The sequence below is a fragment of the Triturus cristatus genome, chromosome 2_2, assembly GCF_964204655.1.
Source record: "Triturus cristatus chromosome 2_2, aTriCri1.1, whole genome shotgun sequence".
NCBI lineage: Eukaryota > Metazoa > Chordata > Amphibia > Caudata > Salamandridae > Triturus > Triturus cristatus.
Window position 1 is genome coordinate 108,309,976 of NC_140582.1, and position 21,705 is coordinate 108,331,680.

The following is a 21,705-nucleotide window of genomic DNA, read 5'->3' on the forward strand; positions in this document are numbered from 1 at the left end:
TGGGAAGTCCTATCATGCAGAAGACACCAATTATTGTGAAACACAAGATTTTGTATGTCATATACCTAAAAGTTCTAAGAAATGCACCTGGACAGCCTTCACTGCCATAGTCATTCTCCTCAACCATTTTGTTCAATAATGTACCATCTAAACTTATTGAAAGCCATTTCTACAAGGCTCTTTCTTCAGCCAAGTGTAGCAGAGCAGAACAACTCACACCCGTACTTTTGCGGCGAGAGTCTTCCATGGAGGCGTTCATCTGTTCAAACTAAGAAGTGAACTCAAAGTTCAGTGAAGGTATGAGTGTGTCTCAGCACAATTCTGTGCGTGCCTTCGGTTAATCAGCAATCTTGAACATTATTTAAACAAATCTTCCCGGCCTTAAAATTCGTTAGTTGTCTTTCCTCACCTTGGATGTTATCACGAGCCACTTGCACTTTGAACGCCTTTCCCTGAGACAAACCACCGAATGTCATAGTAAAAAGTTACAATAATTCACAACTAAAGCGGTGCGACGTTTCTGATGCAGTTTTCCAACAGAAGAAAAACGAATGCTTGATTAGGACCGGCTCGATTGGCTCCTCTAGAAGAGAACATATTAAGGTAAGAATCAAATCTTAAATTTTACTAAATAATTAACTGGGCATATTTCAAATCATTTTGAATTTATTTTTGAACAGAGAGTATGCTGCTTCCCTAAAGCACTAGAGGCTTATTTACACACCCCTTGCGCCATCATTGAGTGCGTCACTTTTAACGTGGGAAACAGTGACGTACCGGCGACGCAAGGGACTTGTAAATAACCCACTAGATATATAATGATTGGTGTCTTTAGAAATATGTGACCCCACCAAGTGCCACTTGCAACAGAGGAGGCCCTTGCCATTCAGGCTGAGCGTCACTCTTACTAGATAAAATGTGCACCTGCGATTGTCTTAATTGAACGCGTTTTGCTTTTTTGATTATATTGCCTCTATAAATCGGACACACTTTGTTTCAGTACAATCTCACATTTGTTTGAATTTCAGCACAATTTTAACAGTGCATATTTCAATTAATTTATCTCAGAGTTATTTTAGGTGCTTCCGGGTTCCCCTAGGGAGTGTACCGACTCTTTAAACACTTGTGACTATCAGAGCAAGCTGTCCATATCTACAGGTTGTATTGCTATGTTGCTGCATTTCCGGCTGATAAGGGCGGAGCACTTCCTCCTCCCGAGGATCCCTGTTGAGCTGAGACACCAGGCCGTGTCAGTGAGTACCTAGGGCAGTATTGCATAAAGTGAGACGTGATAGGATCACAAAAATGCTTGCAGGTGCTACTTAATGCTTCTCACTGGGACTTCCAATGCATGTGCTGCTTTTGGCTGGAAATATAGCAGTATTTGTTGGCATATCTAAAATAAGCAACAGAACATAACACAATACCATACACAAATCAGTAGAACAACATAATTAACCCCTTCGACGCGCATGACGGAATGGTTCCGTCATGCACGTCGGTTGCGCTGTGCGCATGACGGAACCGTTCCGTCATGGCCCCGCCCGCGCACGGAATCTTCAGCGTGGCGCGGAAATCCGCGCCGCGCTGAAGAGGTTAAAACACAACATAGAATATCACAACAAAGTAGTCAAAACAGAGTACAACAACCAGAGTGCAACACAACAAAATAACATTGCAATAATGCAGCACAAAAATAACTGAACACATTACCATCACAACAAAATGGCATGCAACAGAATTGCACAAACTTTTATTTCATATATTACCACCATCAGAAATCTACTTTCTCAGTTTGATGGTGAAAGTGTTTGCATAAAGCACTACCTTAACTTACCACCAAAGACATGAAATAGTGCCTGTCCCATTTATTTTGTGATCCGGACCTGAAGTAGTAATTTCTCTGCCACATTTTTGGGCTGACTGGTGTTTTACATAGTTTAAAAGCTAGAATAGCCAAATTTTACCCCCTTATTCGGTGGTAAATGGTTGTTTGTCACTGGAATTGTAAAAGAATGTGTTGCTTTTGTCTGAAAATGTAGCTGTAGACATTTCTAAAATAATTACATAGCTTAACAGAACACACCTCAATGTCATAACTCGAAAAGAAAAAGGCAAAAATAACAAAACAGTCAAGACAGAACATAACACTATAATCCCAGTATAGCATATCGATAGTACAATGTATTAGTGTGGCCCGAAAAGTTGTTTTCCTACCATTTAAACAAATGTACTTTTCTAATACAGAGGTAAAAATGTCTTTGTACCAATGACTGCCTTATTTACCTTTGAAGAAATTCAGTAGTAACAGTGAAAAAATGTTGTGTTCTGACCCATGGACTTTTAGTTAGAATTTCAACTATTCAGTCTTACAGAGAACAGTTCACATTTAGTTTTAAATGATAAGCATTATATAGAACCACAGGAGCAGTGCTGTAGAGTTTCTGGCCGTGAAAGTAGGTTAAAGGAACAATACTGAAGTCATTAATTCTGGTCTACAGATCAATCCAAAATCTTCTTCGCCGACGGTGTCATGGAGGTTCCTCCTCAATGAACACTGTGGCAAAGAGGAAACAAAGGGGGCTCTGCAGGGCCCCCGGTGCATCCTCTGCATGGGGATGCATGCGCCCCAGTTCCTGCAAGGTGGGAACTGTTTTTGGCGTTCCCATTGCAGTGCCCATTTCTGAGGCACCACTGTGGTAACACAAAAAACCAACCTGCCAGAAAACTCTTAATCTGGCGGGCTGTCTGACCATGGCTTTGGCAGTGCATTAGTGGGGCGGACTAGGCGCTGCACCGCCAAAGTCATTATGGGCCCCTATGTGCTTACCTTGAAGATATAGTGATTTTCGATATTGTGAGTTTATTATTTTTGCGATTGCATATTTCAGCCTTGATACAGTGAACATGTGATCATCTTGTCAAATCATTTTGTGGGGGTTTCTGGTTTACCACTTGGTAGGGCCAATGCATTCAAGTTGGAGGGGAAGAGTGCTGAGGCTGATCATCTTACTGTATGTTATCTCAATACACTTGCGACTTCCCCTGGCTCTAGTATTGGTATACCTGTTGACGACGTAGATTTAACTTCAGTCCTTTACCAAGACCATCTCCCAAGTCCTGAGATTGAACCTTGTACCTCTTTCAGGGTTGCTAATTCTGGCTCCTTAATCGGGTCATGGAATGTAGCAGGGTTAGGTAATAAACTCCTCAATCCCGACTGGGAGGCACTGATAGATGATTACGACCTTTGCCTTTTTCAAGAGACCTGGATGACGACTTCTCCGATTAGGGCTGGTTTTGCTTCTTATAGTGTCCTGGCGGTGCGGGGTCTTAGGGGGCGACCCTCGGGGGATCTATGTATTTGGGTGGGGTGTAGAGTTAGAGTCATCAATTCCCACTCTCTAGATATTCTTTGTATTATTTTGAAGTTTGGGGACGGTACCTCGATACTGGTAATTAATATCTATTTACGCCCCACTCCCTTACGATTGGGACTCACCATTCTCAATGCCCTCAACGACCTTCTGACCCTGTTTTCTTCCTTTCCCTATAAGATTATTGGGGGTGACTTCAACTGCCATTTCGAACCCCTGGCTGGCATCCCCTTTATTACTCTTGAGGAAGATTCAACCTGGAATATCCAGGACTGTCTTATGTATCCTGCTCCACGTCTTACACCTTTAGCTATTGAGATTAACAAGCTCCTTGTCTTTCACTCTCTTCGAGCCTGCAATGGCAGACTTGCTCCTGATGCCCCGGGGATGCATACTTATAATAGACAGGGTAAAAGCTCAACCATTGATTACATCTTGGTAAATGTGGAATTTTGGTCCCATCTTAAGTCTTTTACCGTAGTGGTTAGGGCTGACAGCGATCACAAATCCTTTCTTTGGAATTGTTGCACCATTTGGATCCAGCACGAGCTCCAGGGGTACCGGTCCAATCTATTGTACCCAATTTAAAAGTGGTGGCAGGTGGTCGACGTATCAGGTGGGCCAAGTTTTTGACAACCCCAAATAAAATTGCTGCATTATATTCCCGTGTGGCCATTTATTTAGCTGAAGCATTTGTCCTTATGGAGGGTAGTCAGGACTTATCTTATTTTCAAGAGCTAGAGACTATCCACACTAAACTCTTTTCTATGGCCGCTAGTTTCTTTTATGCTGCGGTAAAACCAAAGCAAAATGGGGTGAGGACTCAAGTCAACTGGTTCAACTCTAGTTGCAGGGATGCTAAACGGCACTCCTATGGGAGGTGAAAAATGGTACCCCACATAGTATCAGAGGAGCCAGATCCCTGTACAAATCTATTACATCTGAATCTAAAAAAGATCGGGAGGTTGCCAGATGGGCCTGTATTAAGGACGCTGATGATTCCAGGACTTTTTGGAATTTAGTCAGGTGTGGTAGACATGAGGGATCTTCAGCTATAACACCTGGCTTAGGTGAAGAGGTCTGGCTGAGGCATTTTAAACCTCTTTTTAGCGTTCCAATAAGCGATAATGTGGTCGAACCATCACCAATTCTGACTAGGATAGTGCCCCAAATGATTAACGAAGTAAGGGTGCCTGATTTACCACTTTGCACTTCACATGAAATTCAGGCTGCCCTAATGAGTCTTTCTTCTGGTAAAGCCACTGGCTTAGATAGGATCCCGGGGACCTATTTACTAGTGAACCGCTGGTCTGGGTACCATACCTACTGATATATTTTAACGCAATCCTCTCCGGTATGGCTATTCCACACACTTGGAAGGGTGCAGAAATTATACCTATCCACAAGAAGGCCTCTCCATTAGATCCAGCAAATTATCGGCCTATCAGTCTTATTGATGTTCTTCAAAAAGTGTTCGCCCGAATTTTATTAACTAGGCCTTAAAGCTGGATGGAAGAATTTCACATCCTATCGCCCTTTCAAGCAGGCTTTCGCCCTAGGGTTTCCACAACCGATCAACTGTTTAGGCTACAGCTGGTACACTGGAAGACGGTCTTTTTGGGGAAGGGCTCTCTCTACCTGATCTTTGTGGATCTTAGATCCGCCTTTGATCTGGTACAGAGGGATAAGCTCTGGTCAATTTTGCTTGAGATAGGCGCTCCCCCATACCTTTGTGACCTCTTCAGGCGTCTCCATTCAGGAACGTTTGCGAGGGTTTGTTACGGTAAGAATGGTGAGCTTTCTGCCCCCTTTCCGGTAGATAGGGGTGTCAGACAGGGGAGTGTGTTGGCCCCCACCCTATTCTGTCAAATAAATGGTTGCCCTCTTCTTCTAGGTGGTGCCCTGGTTGTGTTCTTGTGGAGGAGACTGACTTGCATGTTTTGCTTTTTTGTCCCTCTTACACCAGGGCACGATCTAAATGGATCATTTCTCTTTGCAAATTAAGAGGTCTTAGGTAGGGGTGGGCGGAATTTGCGAAAGCGACTTTCGCAAATTATCGCAAAAATGTTTAAAATCTCCGCAAACACGCGGAAATATCGCGAAGATGCGGAAGTTTTTTTCCCGCCCGTTCGCTGTATTTTCTGCGTGTTCGCGGCTCGCCAACTTACCCATGCGGTTGCTTGCGGGCGCGGCCATCTTGTTTTCAATCTTCTCGCGGTGCATGATCGCGAAAAGAAAGACGTGATCGCGCGACGCATGACGTTACTGCGGGCGCGAACTGTCGCAAGACAGCGCAAATGGCTACCAACAATCCAACATCTCGTGGAGAACGCGACCGGATCGGGAAAACTTGTCAGCGAACGCAGGGATTCAGGTAAGGCGATCGCGCGCGCGCAAGAATGTATTATTTTACAGCGCGAGCAAGAACCAAATTATCGCTAAGCTGCGGAATGCGGAAATTTTGACATTTTCGCGCTCTCAAATGTCAAATTATCGCAATTTCCGCGAGCGGAACGGAAATTTAGCCCAGGCCTAGTCTTAGGGACTATAGGGAAGTTTTCAGACTCTTAAAATATGATACGACCCCTGTGTTTGTATTTGCCACTTCGAGATTCCTCCTCTCTATGTGGTATGTACGGAATGCAATAATTAAGGCGAATGACGTCTAGCATTATGATGTTTTACTTGAGATTATTGTTCCCAATTTGGCCATTGATTGTTTTACTGTGCTATCTTTTTAGTATATTTTATTTCCTTTTAATGTATTATGGTATAATATGAGCCATGAATTTTTATTAATGTGCAATATGTATTATATATTTGTGCTTTTATGGTTTGCAACCGAAATAAAGCTTTATGAATGTATTAAAGCAATCTGTGTTTCGCCAGCAAAGGATGCATTCATTTATTTCATTGTGGAATCATCAAATAAAAAAGATTTGTATTGATTAAATATGTACGTTTTGTGTTAAATTATGTAAATTATCACTGACTATGCATAAACCACTATAATTAACATTGCAATTCCGATGATAGAAGGTTCAATTTAACAGTGGTTTAAGGAAAGCAGCTTTTAAGTATAGGTTTATGTGCAGTTTTTGATTTATAATATGATAAAGAGCCTCAATACAAATCAAAAGCCAGATGTAGCATCATTTGATGCCGTGCAACACAGCAAGACACCTTGCTGGCTGCGTCAAAAGGCGAGAGCAGGAATGTACCATATATACTTACATGTGGCACATTCCTGCTCTCTCTCCACGCGCCAGTGCCAATTGCGCATGAATCCTGTGTTTCAGGCAAGATTGTTTTGTGCAGGGCGGGAGACTTTCCTGCACAAAAGCAATCATTAGAGGCGTTCTACTTATTCTAAGTGTTCAAGATACTTACAAAGAGGATAAATAAAGATATTTCTCCTTGTTGCACCTCTATCAAAAAGCGGTAGCATTTGAACTCATTTCCAGGTTTACGTGTCTTGGTAAATCTGGGAATGCAGCAAAATATATGGATGGATGTGTGGGAACAGCCACTCTCCACCCATGTAACACCTTCCCGGCGCAGAGTAACACAAGGCAGAAACATTTGCTGCCCATCATTACTCCAGATTTACCAACGACTGCAGGGTGTTGCTTGGTAACCTTGCGTGGACTGGAAAATCTGACTTAAGGATTGTGTTGCCCTTGAGTCACCCTATATGATGCAAGGGCAATGCAATACTATGATAAATCTGTCCATAAAGGTATTATCATAAAAATATTTGCAAGTTATGTGTAAGATAGAGCAAGCGCCAGGACAGCTTCTCAGTTTACATTTTCTGCCCTTGTGTAATCTAAAAAACATAATACACACACACATACATATCTATATAGGTATTTTTTTTCTGCAGTGGGGAGAAAGGAGGCAAATTGTATTGCCTGGAAAAAGGGATCTGCCAAGTAACTTTGTACCCTCCGGACACCTGAGCTGGTGTGGGAGCCTCTAACCAATATTAAAGTGGGGCATCACTGGGTGTTTGGTTGCCTTAATCATTGAATGGGCAGCCGTTGAGGACTTCAACACCCAGCATGCTACTACCTGGTTTGGGTTAACCCGAGTTGCGAGCACACCTTGAAATTGGAGGAGGGGCTATAAAACACCTGACTGGGAGCGGTCACAAATTCATCTGTATATCACGAGACCCCCAGGGAGAATGCTGCACCCGTGGAAAAGGCACTGAGGAAAGCCAATTAAGGCTGAAACGCTTCTGCCGAAAGCGTTCATGGACTGCTGCTGCTGTGCGCTAAATTCATCAATAAAGTCACCTGGTGCATCCCGGAGCTGTGTCACGCTTTTCTGTCCAGTGTGGGAGGAAGCTTTGGTTCGTATATTAGGCCAGCAAGCAGTCGCTGCCTTGTGACACGCCCTTTCGTTCAGGCGCGGCGTAGAGACTGTACTGTTTGGAAAAAGCATATAACTGCAACACGCTGCCCCTCGCAGATTCATGTTCCACTAAGGACGGTATTTTTATTCTGCAGTGGGGAGAAAGGAGGCAAATTGTATTGCCTGGAAAAAGGGATCCGCCAAGTAACTTTGTACCCTCCAGGCACCTGAGCTGGTGTGGGAGCCTCTAACCAATATTAAATTGGGGCATCACTGGGTGTTTGGTTGCCGTAATCATTGAATGGGCAGCCGTTGAGGACTTCAACGACCAGCATGCAACTGCCTATTTGGGTTAACGCGAGCTGCGAGCACACCTTGAAGTTGGAGGAGGGGCTAAAAAACACCTGACTGGGAGCGATCACAAATTCATCTGTATATCACAAGACCCCCAGGGAGAATGCTGCACCTGTGGAACCGGCACTGAGGAAAGTCAATTAAGGCTGAAACGCGTCTGCCGAAAGCGTTTCATGGACTGCTGCTGCTGTGCGCTAAATTCATCAATAAAGTCACCTGGTGCATCCCGGAGCTGTGTCATGCTTTTCTGTCCAGTGTGGGAGGAAGCTTTGGTTCAAATATATATATATATATAAGTATTTCCTGTTGTTCTGGGTATCGTTCCAGAGGAGAGCAGAACAGGTATGGACCACCACTTCTTGTTAAAATAGATTCCAAGGACGCAAAGTTACAGCTTCATCTATTTATTATATGTCACCATAATAATGCAGACAAGTGTCCTACCCGGACGCGTTTCGATCGCTTGCGCGATCTTGATCACCTGACGCGCCGGTGACAGGTCCCCATTTTTTAATACAGTGCAACCAATCACATTACAAGGTTTGTGGAAAGACAAACATAGACACTAAAAACATACATTTAAAGAGACATGTGCACCTGATTAGAAACAGCACGATCGAAATTTCTGAGCATTCACAACGATTTGTGAAAAAAAGTAGCCCATGTTGGTAACTGCAAAATTTTAATCGCTATCAATAAATAAATAATGGACGATAGCACATTTAAGGATAAATAACTAAATTATTGATGATATCAAATGGAAAGTAATGGACTACAATCCATTTACTAAACACAGAATGATTCCTAATTAACCAACAGAGAAAATTGATATATATATGCATATTTTATTTGAAAGGTTTTATATAGCGCTGGCTAGACCCGGGGATATCAGAGCGCTTTACATATGCGATAAACAAATTTACAGGAGTTGCTCAAAAAAATACAAAATGTTCCATTGAGGTCTAATAAACAGAGACATAGTAAAAGAAGATACATTTACATATAAAGTGGAACGGGGGAAGATTCAGGGCTGATCTGTGGGTGAGGTAGAAATTTGGGTGGGGAAGACAGATTGCGGGAGGGGGGGATGGTCAGCCGGACGGGGTTTTGAGAGGGAGGAGGGAAGGGAAGTGGGAGTACGATGGGGAAGATAGACGGGGAGGGGAGAGGTGAAGGGAAGGGAGTGAAGTGGAGAAGGATAGGGTCGGAGGAGGACAGAGGTATGATTAAGGACCCCAGTATTTGCAGAGGAGGTGCAGTTTAAGGTCTTTTTTGAAGGCAATGTAGGAGGGGCTGCAGCACAATTCCTTTGGGAGGGCATTCCAGACGATCGTCGCGTTCCCAGAGAAGGAGCGAGATTGAGTGGTTTTCTTTTTGAATAAGGGGGATGAGGAGGAAAGTGTTTGTGCTCCTCATGGTTCTGGAGCTGCCCCCTTTTTTAAGTTTGTTTGTGAGGTACAGTGGGGCATATATATAAATTTATTTAAGGCCATATAAAGAATCACCCATAGTGCTTGGTCAAAGCCATTTGCCGCTGCTATTGGCTGCCCATCCTGTGTTTATCATCATCAACAAAGTTCACACTTTCATACTATGAATCTATAACGTATTAGATAAAAAATAGAAAGTCTAGATGAAAAGCAGTTGAAACATCAATAAGATCAAGTAAAAATTCATGATCACCGAGAACAAAAATAGCAATGATATCAGTTGAACAGAAATTCATCATACAACTATCCATCATGCTGTCAGATTCATCATAAAGGTAAAAGTAAGCGCTTTGCGATAACTGTTCATGCTACAAGAACTAAGGGGCTGATTACAATGGCGGCGGTTTTCCGACAACTGCACTCACAGTGGCACAGCAGTGGTGGTCCACCGTCTACCGGATTACGACTTTCAAAGTCGTACCGGCGGTGAACCACCACCTGTGCTAGGGAACCGCTGGTGGTGGTTTTGCGGAGGAGTCCCAATGTAAAATGCTGAGCGGGACTGGTGCAGTCCCGCTGAACATATTACGAGTGACTCCACTGCCAGCCATTTCATGGCGGGTTCCCTGAAACCCATTAAAGACACATCATTATTTATCAATTAATCAACTAGAAATTTAAAAATTAAATGAAAAAAGTAAACCTTTTGCATAACTATGAATTAATGAAGTAACTTTACAATCACACCCTATTCAAATCCAAATTCAATAACCCAATACCAAATTAAAAATATTTGATAAAAATGTAAAAATGTACATATATATAAAAATAAGAAATTAAAATTAATTACATAAAATGTCAATTGAACAATTACACAATGTATATCATTATAAAGGATCAAAATAATTAATTTACAATAAACGTAATTAACAATTAACTTAAATTGATAATAATTTATTTAAATTTCCATCCTATTCTACTACAAACTCAACAGCCTGATACTAAAATACAAACTAGTGACAGAAATAAAAAACATAAGTTGCATAATAACGAAACGTAAATACTTCATATAACAATCTAAAAACTTACATAAATAATAATAAATGTAATATTTAATTTATAAGAAAAAATGTACATTAAATTAATTATAATTTAATTAACTATCCATCTTTTTGTCCCCGCAAACCCAATAACCAGCCACTATATAAAATGTACTAATTAATTAGAAACATGTATAGCAATTATACTTACACCTTAAAATAATATGCTAACTAATAAATATCAAGTTAATAAAAAAATTGTGTATCTATATTTAAATAAACTCACTTAGATACAACATTATTAACATGAATATTATCCACCAAAAATATTATATTCTTGACTATGATATTCTATTATACAATATTTTTGCATTAACAATATTCTTTCATGATACTTATTTTTCATTCCTCCTTTTTAGGTATACTTCTTTGAATATTTGTTAATAGAAAAGAACATAAAATTATGCTCAAGTATAGAAGTAAATATCCACCTATTTTTTTTTTTATGATTTTTCGGAAGACCCCATATGAATTTGAATAAACTGTGCCTTGTTCTTGATTACATAGAGAAAAGGTCAAACACTACAGGTGGGAAGTTTGAACATTAGAAAAAACATTTTATTTACATGCTTGCTAAATATTCATGGTAATGATGATAATTGCAGCAGGGAAAGTATTTGCTTCATAAGGCAATCTCTTCCACATGTAAGAATGCATGTTGTGGTATCTGCCAACTGGGAATTGGAGCATTTTTCAATGGTATGGGCAAACCGCATCCTTCATTTGACCTGGCTAGAAGAGGGGAACATTTTAACACATTTACAAGCGGGTTTCAGACAGAAAATAGGTACCATGGACCAAGTATTTAGATTTATAGCCACTTACTGGAAGACCGTTTTAATTAGTAAGGGGTCCCTGTATTTGGCCTTCATCGACCTCAAAACCACTTTTGATCTTGTTCCCCGGGTCAAATTGTGGCAGGTATTGCACGATATGGGCCTTCCGTGATATCTTCTGGAACTCATTAAAAGATTGCATGATGGCACGTATGCGAGAATCAGATGGGGGTACGAAGGACAGTTGACAGAGAGAATACCTGTGCAGAGGGGGGTCCGCCAGGGTTGTGTGATGGCCCCGACTTTGTTCTCCCTCTTTATAAATGGGGTGGCAGACCATTTGAGGGAGGACCCAGTGGATGCCCCAGCCCTGGCAGGGGAAAAAATACCCAACCTCCTCTTCGCAGATGACACCCTCCTTATGTCCAAAACTCCCTCTGGTCTCCAAAAACTTCTTGATAGGTTTAGTGCCTTTTGTGAAGATCGTGGTCTTACAGTTAACACTACCAAAACCAATTTGATGGTTCTCTCTAGAAACAAAAAATCTAAGAAAATCAATATTGCACTAAATGGCACTTTATTGGAAGAAGTTGATGCATTTGACTACCTAGGGGTCAGGATAAACTATAAAATGAAGTGGGATTCACACATCGCTAAGATGTTGCTAAACTTTAAGAGAGTGACAGGAGCAATTGCTAGAGACCATCGCTTGACCTCTAGTAAACCCATTAGCCCTGTTTTAGCAGTCTATGAGGGTAAGGCATTATCCGCTGCAACTTATGGCTCTGAACTGTGGGGATTTGAAAAAGTCACTGACTTAGTTACAGCGGAGCATACATTTATGAGAGAGCTAGTGGGTCTCCCAGTCTCTACCCCCATCAAACCATTACTTCGTGACCTGGGACGAAGCTCAATCAAAGATATTCTCGGCCTTCGGCCTTTACTTTTCTGGGTTCGCCTTAGAAGGACGCCAGAGCTTAGCAACTATGCTGCAGTCCTTGATGAACTTATTGATCTAAATGGCTCTGGGGTGTTTCCTTGGCTGAAAAACTTAAGGGACCTGGTAATTAACCTGGGGTTAAAAGATGACTGGCTATTACAGCAGCCCCCGCCGAAAGACACCATCAAAAAATTGTACTGGGCGAGGATAGAAGCAAGGGACTTGGGAAACCCCAAGTGGGGTACACTAACTGATCAATTTTTGACCCATTAGCCAGTACCGAAGCTGGAATCGTTTTTTGATTTTATCTATACACCAAGAGATAGATTTTTGTTTCTTAAAATTAGGTATGGCACGCTACCCCTGAATGTTTTTACTAGTAGCTGGAAAAATTTTAAGCACCACCAAGTAGGTTGTCCGGGGTGCTCTAATCCAACTGAATCATTGGGTCACTTCCTGTTTGCCTGTAGGGCATACAGGGGGGCCAGGAAAAGATGGTTAAGCCCAGTTTGTAGAATATTGGGAACAAGGCGGTGTTCAGAGGCCCTTCGCATCCTGACAACGGATACTACATCCTTGATGGTAATTTGTGGGGTTGCCAAATTTCTGGGGAAAGCGTGGCAAATACGAACTAAGCTTGTTAAATTGAGTACTGAGTAGACTGTTAAAATGTGTAACTGTGCCGTTTTATGAATTAGCACTTTCTTAATTAACATCTTTTGGCCTTGATTACAGCTCCCCGGGCTTGTTGTCCTTTTTATTTATAATTATGAATTTTAGGAAAACTTATTTTAAATGTTCCTTTTTAGTGTGTATTGTATACTGTTTTTAGCAAATTATATCAAATTATGATGAAATTGTAGTTAGTGAATTTAATTCGATTTATGATGTATTTGTATTCACTTTTATGATACCTTGCTATCGAATAAAGTATTACAACAACAATTTTTCAATGGGAGCTTGTGCTGTGGGCGGTTTTGTCCCGCCACACAAGCTCCCATTGAAAGATGGAACTTTGCAATCGCACCATGTGTGGTTGCATCCTAATGGGGTTGTCAGAACAGCCGACCGGGTTAAGCAGTTCCTATCACAAAATGGTGTCGGTTGGAGGCAACTCCGACCGACATCATAATTAGGCCCTTATTTGGGAAAATGCAATATCATAACGGTACATGTTTTACATGCATAGCACATGTTTTCCACTTTGGCCGAATGCACTATAGTATTTCTCCAGGCTATATCGAGTGCAGGATTTTTGCAGTCAAGGTGCAGTGATTACTGTCTATTCCGCTTTGTCTATATGTGAGTCCTTACACAGACAGTTACAAGACTCACATACAATAAAACATAAAAAATGATGCATGAAGCGCTTACATTAATACTAAACACAGGGTATTTATGTAGCTAGTTTTCCACTCCTTTGTTTATTTTTCTCACTGCAGAGCAGAATTGTAATTTCTTTCACGCAATGCAATAAAACACCTTGCTGCTCTGCACTTCGTGATAGGGAAAGGAGAAGAATGTGACACTTCAATCTAGATATGACGCATTCCTGTCCTTTCCTTGTGCTGGTGCACTTTGTGCAACCGGGTGCCTGCATCACAGGCAGGATTGTTTTTGTGCGGAAAGAGACCCCTTCCTGCACAAAAAGAAGACGTAGTCTTCCTTCTAAGTATGCTTCAGAATGCAGTACACTTAGAGAGAGGAAACAACAAGGAGAAATAAAGATATGCTTTTGTTACACCTCTGGTGGGACGGCTTACAGTTCAGACTCATTCCTAGGTCTACCAGTGTTGGTAAGTCTGGAAAAGCGTCAGAATGAATGGGTGGATATGTGGGAACACTCATGCTTCACCCATGTAACACCTCCACCATGCAGTGTAACGCAAGGCAGTGACTAGGACTGCTTGTGTTACACCAGATTTACTAAGCCATGGAGGGTCACACATGGCAAAACATTGATAAATCTGTCCGTGCATGATTAGGAAAGACCCTAACTATATGCAAATCAGTCCTTGTCCCATCCCAAAGGAATACGTCAAGCTGAAATTCCATGCGGCTTCCCCATAAACAGACACTCTATCAACCACTCATATATTTCAGACCTATGTGAGTGCATAACTGTGCCCCTCTGGGTGATCCATAGAGAAAGAAAGTGATGGTTGGAACAGATTATCTTCATCTAAATCACTTCCAGTACCTCTGGGTAGAATTATATATGATTGTTTTCTTCCCAGCTATGTTATCAGACATCACCAACCTCATGCTAAGCATTTTTGTCCTGTCATTAAAGGATCTGCCTAGCATGGGTTGCTTGTGTTTCTGTTTAGACCTTCCCTAAAGCACATAGCTAATATTGGTTTTCATATACCCTTCCAGACACCTGCGAGAAGTTTTGAAGTCAATTCTATTAGAATACTTGGTTAGTGAATGAAAGGGTTTAGTAAATAGTCTACTATGTGCATAAAATAAGGTTTTTAAACAGATGCCATTCTGCTAACCTTGAACAGCTTTGTGTAAAGGTTTGTCAGAGCTCTTCCACAGGGATTATCACTTTCTTTTGCAAGCAACAAGGATACAAATTTGAAAGGTTTTTTGCTGTCTTAAGTTTACCTTGGATGCACAAAACAATATATTTGGAGGCCTAATTCCCATTCTGATTCACAGAATTTGAAATGATGGAATGTTTGTCCCATCAAAGACATTGTCAACCATAGAAATGTGAGAACTCTTAAACTACAAATGGGCGCGGAGGTCTATAATCCTCAAAATAGCACTGAATGTACAAGTGAATCGTAGGAGTAGATCTGAGGGTTATGGTATACATGCTCCCACATTTCTTTTTCTTCCACTATATCAGGCCAACCATTGCAATGGCACTGCACTTAACAGAGGAAGAATCTTGGAATTGAGTGTTGCCTTCTTATGTGTTCTTACCTCTGTAGATATCGTGAGTGTGCAGTCGTAATAAGGCAAACATGGCTTAGAAGAAATAAAGGTGCTGTTTGTTATTTTCATGAACTGTTAGGAAGGAAGAGCAGTGTCAGTGTTATAAAGGAATAACTTACCTCACCCTCTAAGCAGTTCACCATGAGTCAAAAAGGTGCCCAAATCTCAAGAGTGATAGCTCGCGATACTACAGACCAGCACCTCCAGCTCTGTGAATAAAAATTCCAGAGTGAAAGTCATGATTACTGTGCCAAATATTATAAGCAATGTTCACCTTTAATCTATAAAATGCATCAAGGAATCAGGTGCAGACCCATTGACTTGATTCTGTAAAGGTATGCTTCACCCCTAGGACCTTATTGGGGGAGATAACACTTTGCATAGTCTCCTGGAATAAATGTAGTTTAACAAGTCTGCTCTAGTTTCCCATTAGGGGGATCCCACTGGGGCCTGTTGGATCCTTATGCCCCTGGAGACTTGGTGTATCTCTACCCCAGTTTTGAATTTGTTTTTGGAGTTTTTTTAAGTCCAGTAGTTCCAGGAATGCACAGAGAGGTGCTAAAAGTTTGTTACTTTTGTAAATCAGCTAGTTTAGCTATGTCCGTCATGTCATTTGCCACACAAGCAACTATCCAGCATTGTTTTTAAAACAATCACCTCTTTCAAGTATACAGGGATGTGTTTTTTTCCCATTGAATAAGAATCAAGAGATGCTGGTGTGCAGTTAACTAATGGGCAATCAAGTACAAACCCCCGATGGGCATATACATGTGCGTCTAAAATGATCACCCAAACAATAAAAAGCAATTTTAACTAAGCCTATCCTGGGACGGTGCCCAGTAACTTGTTTCTAAACCAGCATGGCATCTAAGCATTCTTTCATCCATGGAAGCAATACACGTATGCAATGCAGTTCTGTCAATCTGTAATGGCAGCAGAGCATGGAAATGTAGGTCAAACGTGGCATCTAACTCTTTCAAGAAAAGGCAGCATCTATTGCAGACTGAGGCTGTTCTTTATTGTAAAGTCTGTGGTTGACTTCATTGATTATCTGTCTTTGTCTAGCACACTGAGCACACTACTCCATTTGTGTTTATTTACTTCTTTTGCCACAACATGCTCTCAATAGATTAGTGAAAACAAGACGTAAGGTCTTCTTTTCCTTCAAAGTCACACTCTTTCACCTTCAAGACAAGACAATTTCTTGCTGATCCAACTCTTGTAAATGGAGACATCCAGTGCTAAAACAGAAATGAAAATAGATGGCTCCTCTTTGGACTAGGGATCAACTTTAGTGGTATGACTGTATTCCTTGAAGGACATTATCTACTGTTGTAGCCTATTATTTGTATGCAGGTGAATGGTTAAGCTGTAGTATAAACCAGCTGCTTCTTCATTAATGTTAGTATGTGTTTTTCCACCTTACGCAAGCGGGCCTGCAGCAAGTACACAGGGAGGCGCTGATTTTCAAGTTATGCTAGACTTAACTGCAGCCTTTGATACCTTATCTCTTATTTGGCTAGTGCAAAGACTGCATCAGGGAGGGCTGAGGAATTCTGCATTAAATCTGTTAAAATCCTTTCTGGTGAATAGGACGCAAATGGTGAATTCTGGGGACTTCAGGGCTAAATCTTTCCAGCTTCCTTGTAGTCCCACCTTATTCAATCTTTATAAGGCTCTTTGGCAAAACTTATATGTTCTTTTGGTTTTCAGGTATTGTCCTATGAGGACGATACCCAAATTGTTGTCTCTATATCCGATGACTGAGCAGGGGTAGCAGACAAGTTCATGTAATGTATGGTTGAAGTCAACCCCTGGAAGTAGGAGAATTGGCTTAAAATGAAAGCCAAGAAGATGGAGATTATGGTCTTAGGGATAAAGAATTTGGTTTGGACAGACCGTTCACAGCCTGAGACATGTGGTCCGTTACCTTTTCCGGGGTTCTCCGCTAAGAATTTGGGGTGATCTTTAACAACTCTCCCTCTTCAGGATTTTTAAGAGCTTGAATAAGATATTTCCCTTTCCTCTCGAGGAGCTAAGAGTTTCAGTGGTCATTGTGCTCAAAACATCTTGCCTAGACTACTACTATAATGCCATGTATTTGAATGGCAACTAGTATTCCCTTAATAAAGTTCAGGTCATCCAAAATGCAGCTGCTCGTTTGGTGTTGGGCTTTCCAAAACATCTCTTGGTGAGAAAGGGATTACAGACACTTCATTGGCTCTCTGTGAGGAAGCAGTTGATTTTTAAAGCCCTGTGTTTAGTTTATAGCGCCCTCAACCAGCAGGGATCTTGCTATCTGAGAACCACCTTCAATGGGTAGCTCCTTAACAGACAGTTGAGTCGGCAGGTAAGACTTTTGTCGCAACCATAAATGTTTCTGTCTATATCCCCTGCTTGCTCTTGCGGGCTATAGTGCTTAATGTCTTTTTGGTTTTATGCACTTTATCAATTCAAATTGAAAATTCAAATTCAAATTAATTTGTCAATGTCCATTAACATGGCCTTAGTAGCAGCATGATCACCCCCTTTGTGGCACATAAATGTTTACGAATTTGTGCTGCTCATAGAGGCATAGCAAAAAGAACAATTGATGGACAAAATGCAGAACAGTGTCATAAATTCACCCCAGTACAGAGATCTGGGCCTAAATCCATCGTTTTTTTGCTCACCATGCCATTCCAGTTTGGACTCAGCCATATGCAAATCAGCCTTGATCCTGCGACCAATGGGAACAGTCCAGCCCGAACTGCCAGGCCAGGTCCTCCCTGGACTGGAAACAAGCATCCTAGGACCGGTTTTGGGCTTTCAGCTCTCATCAGCCAGGATAGCTTGACACCAGTGGCATGGAGAGCACGGCACCCACGTCTGGGCATACCCATCCCACTCGGGGTGACAAATGCAAAAAAAACAATACAGGCATAGCAGCAGTTATAAAGTGCATATCCAATGGGTTGGGTTCTCCTTTATGATGGTTTTCACACAGACTTTATTATTGAATGCTGAGTGATGTTGAAGCACTTCTCATCTCTAAAGGAATAGCTAAAATGTGTATGTAAATTCAGTATGCGTTGGATTATGTGTTCCTTTTTGTGGAAATCCTGCACAGACTAATGCAATGGACTAAATAGATCTTTCAGATGTATCCACATCTCCGTGGTTTTGACAATATTCCTGCCATTGTCAGTGGCAATAAATACAGTCCTGAGTTACCTGAGTTTAAGTAATTTTTAGACTTTGTTACTAAATTCCTTCCTAATGTTGACCGCTGTGTGAAGTTCCTGTTTGCAGAACACTGAAACTTTTGCATTCCGATAATGTCTTGGAAAGCATCAGGACTAATGGAAAAGAGTATTATATCCAGTTGAAGGGAGTGAGAGGCAAAAGGACTATACAGTCCTCCCTAAATGCATATGTGGTAGAAATGGGATCTCTGGTTGGCTAAGGCTTGCGCCAAAGCCAGGCAGAGACCACCACTCTAAGTCAGGGCTGGGGAGTTATACGCCAAAGATAACCCCTGTTCACCCCCTTGGTAGCTTGGCACGGGCAGTCAGGCTTATCCCGGAGGCAATGTGCAAAGCATTTGTGCACAAACCCAGCAACAACATCCCAGGCCCACCACAAAAGAAACTCCACACAAGGTTATATATAAAAATAGCCTTTGTATTATCATAATACATTAGAATAGTAATCACACAATATATACTGTGCCAACTGGCACGGGGCAGTATCTACAGGGGACTATTTACACGAGACAGGGCCACATGGACCACTGTCAGAATTAGCACAAATCGCCAATTGTAAATGTAGAACATATACCAACTGTAACACAAATATAACTGTAGAGCACAACCAGTAACTACTGGCGCAATAATGACCTCAGCATTATCACAATAGAATCAGGTATAAAACCTATCCTGTATACATCAAAGGGGCATAAATACATTATGCAATCTCTCACAAGTCTAAAGCATTAGACCCTACCTCCTAAGTATGCTTACACTAGGGGCGCACATCACACAGGGAAGTATTATCTCCCTAACATAAACCTAAACAGGTAAAACAACCTCCTATGCAGAAATCATATCTAGAGGTATAAAACACAGGTGCTCAAAACATACTACTCACGGTACATTTCATAACACCCAAAGCATTAGTATATAAATCACAATAGCACCTAAATCACATTAGGGTCCAGGTTGCACCAGACCCTAAACGTAGCAGCTGTCCACTACTTGCTGGGCAGCTGGGGACAAGAACAGGGCCTAAACGCTGCAGCTGGCACTAAGTGCTGCGCAGCTGTGGAAGGCCAAAGATGGGGGTGAAGGAGTACGTCTCACTCCTAACTTAAAACACATGTCCCCCAAAGAAAGAATACCCTAAACGGTGCAGCTGCCCACTACTTGCTGGGCAGCTGGGAATATTTAAATGAGGCATGGGCTCTCAATGGCCCTTAACAAGTATGCCAGGCGTTGGAGCCACACGGGGCTCTGAAAGTAAATAATGTGCCCAAACCATAAAGCATGGGCCCCTCTGGGCCTGGGTAACCACGTATGATCAAACGCTGGAGCCTCCTGGCTCTATGAATAATTCAGGCTAAGCGTTGGAGCCACACAGGCTCTGTAAACAAATACATGCCCCCTATTCGTTGGAGCCACATGGGGCTCTGTACACCATATGCAAAACGGTGGATAATGAATGCCCCCATAGCGTTGGAGCCACCTAGGCTCGAAACAACTGTGCCCCATGTTGGAGCGGCCCGCAACGGCGGGTCCGCTCAGGAAATAGGCACTGGCAGGGTGCCCCTAATGAAGCTCCTCTCTGGGGGCTCCCCAAATGAGATGCCACAGGTAGGGGCGGCCCGCTCTCTTGCGGGACCACCTTGACCACTCAGGACTGCCCCGGTGCCTCGCAGGCACCACAACAAAGAACAGAGGACGGCCTAGGCCCCACTCACCGGGCTGCGTAGGCTCCTCTCGGGGTCTTCTGGTGCCTCTTCGTCTCCCCTCACTTTGCCCGGTCCCTCTCCTGGGACTGGGACTTCTCCGGATTCCGCAGGCGGCAGGCGGGGCTCTCTCGCTCATGAGAGCCTCGCCGATGATCTGGCGACACCATTCTTCACACGGGCCCCCTCCTAGGACCCGGGACTCCTCTGGAATTACGTGGGGTCTCTCTTTCACACGGGAGCCCCGCGTCACGTCACCGGCCTTCCTCTTCCCCGGTGGCAACAGGGCCCACCCACGTCCCAGGCAAGGTTTGCCTGACTTCCGGGTCGCACAGAGCGCGGCCCGGGGAGAAATTCCTTAACGGCTCGGGCCGCAGCGGGGAAACACGGGGTGGGCTCCCGCTATGAAATCAAACAGGCGCCATGAGGGGTAGGCTCCCTCCGAATTGGGATATAAAGCAGGGTGGGCACCTGCTCCATTAAATAACAAGCGGGGTGGGCACCAGCAAAAATAAAGCAAAGTCGCGGGGTGGGCACCCGCGCACTATAATAAAAATAGGCGGGGTGGGCACCCGCAAGGCTGGCATCACGGGGGAATCCATAAGGTGGGGGTTCCCTTCCAAATGGGCTGCAGCTCAGCGCTGCTCAGCCCCCAGGCTCTCCCTCTCCTGGAGAAAAGCACAGCGCACCCAGGGCGCAAAAAGGCTGGATAAAGTCTTGGAAGCATCCAGGGGGCAATGTAGTGCCCAGGGGCCAGCACACAGGGCCCTCCAGCAGGGAGGCAGCCCCCATGGCGGTCCCTCCTGGGCCCCACCAGTAGCAAGCCCCCTCCTGTCAGGATCCAAGCAAGAACATTTGCATGGGGTCACAGCCCCTCTTTTATACACAAAATCCTTTGTCTCCAAAGGTGCAGGGAAGGGGCGAACCAGATGCAACTGGTTCCTGAGCACTTTGTTTTGCTCAGCCCCTCTCCCTTTTCACAGGACAGGCCAGGGACATCAGACGCACCACAGGGGGTGGAGCCAGCATTGTGGAGGGAGAGCCCAACCCTATTCGGGTCCCAAGTGTACTCCTCCCTGCCGTCAACATGCAGATCTCTCCATTCACCACCGGGGCAGACCCATCCTGACTCCTGGAGCCAGGCACACCAGCCAATCACAAGCCAGACAGTCACTTCACATTTATTGCACAGACATGCCGGCTTCAAGAAGTGGCACTTCTACACTAGACACAGTAACGCCGCACATATCATTGCGCAGCATTCCATCTCACGAGTTCGCACATACCAAACTCGACCCTGCACTCCTCTCACATCAGGACTTAACACGGTCACTCAGATCCCCCATGCATTCCAATGGGAGGGCAGGCCTATCTCACCACATGCACTCAGAGAGCACACGCACTTTACACTGAGCCACAGTGGTAAAGTGCGCAGAGGCCAAAAATCATTACCAATATGTCAGAGCTTAATGCAA

The 21,705-nt window shown here is 43.1% G+C and overlaps 1 protein-coding gene across 1 annotated transcript in view; it reads left to right on the top strand.

The window, feature by feature from the left end:
* The first annotated feature begins 422 nt into the window (after nt 1-422).
* LOC146861960 (sulfate anion transporter 1-like) overlaps nt 423-21,705 on the top strand; it is a 359,823-nt gene continuing 338,540 nt past the window's right edge. The window contains exon 1 of the mRNA XM_085641118.1: nt 423-603. The gene's annotated coding sequence lies outside the window, so the exon portion shown is untranslated. The remainder of the gene's footprint in view (nt 604-21,705) is intronic.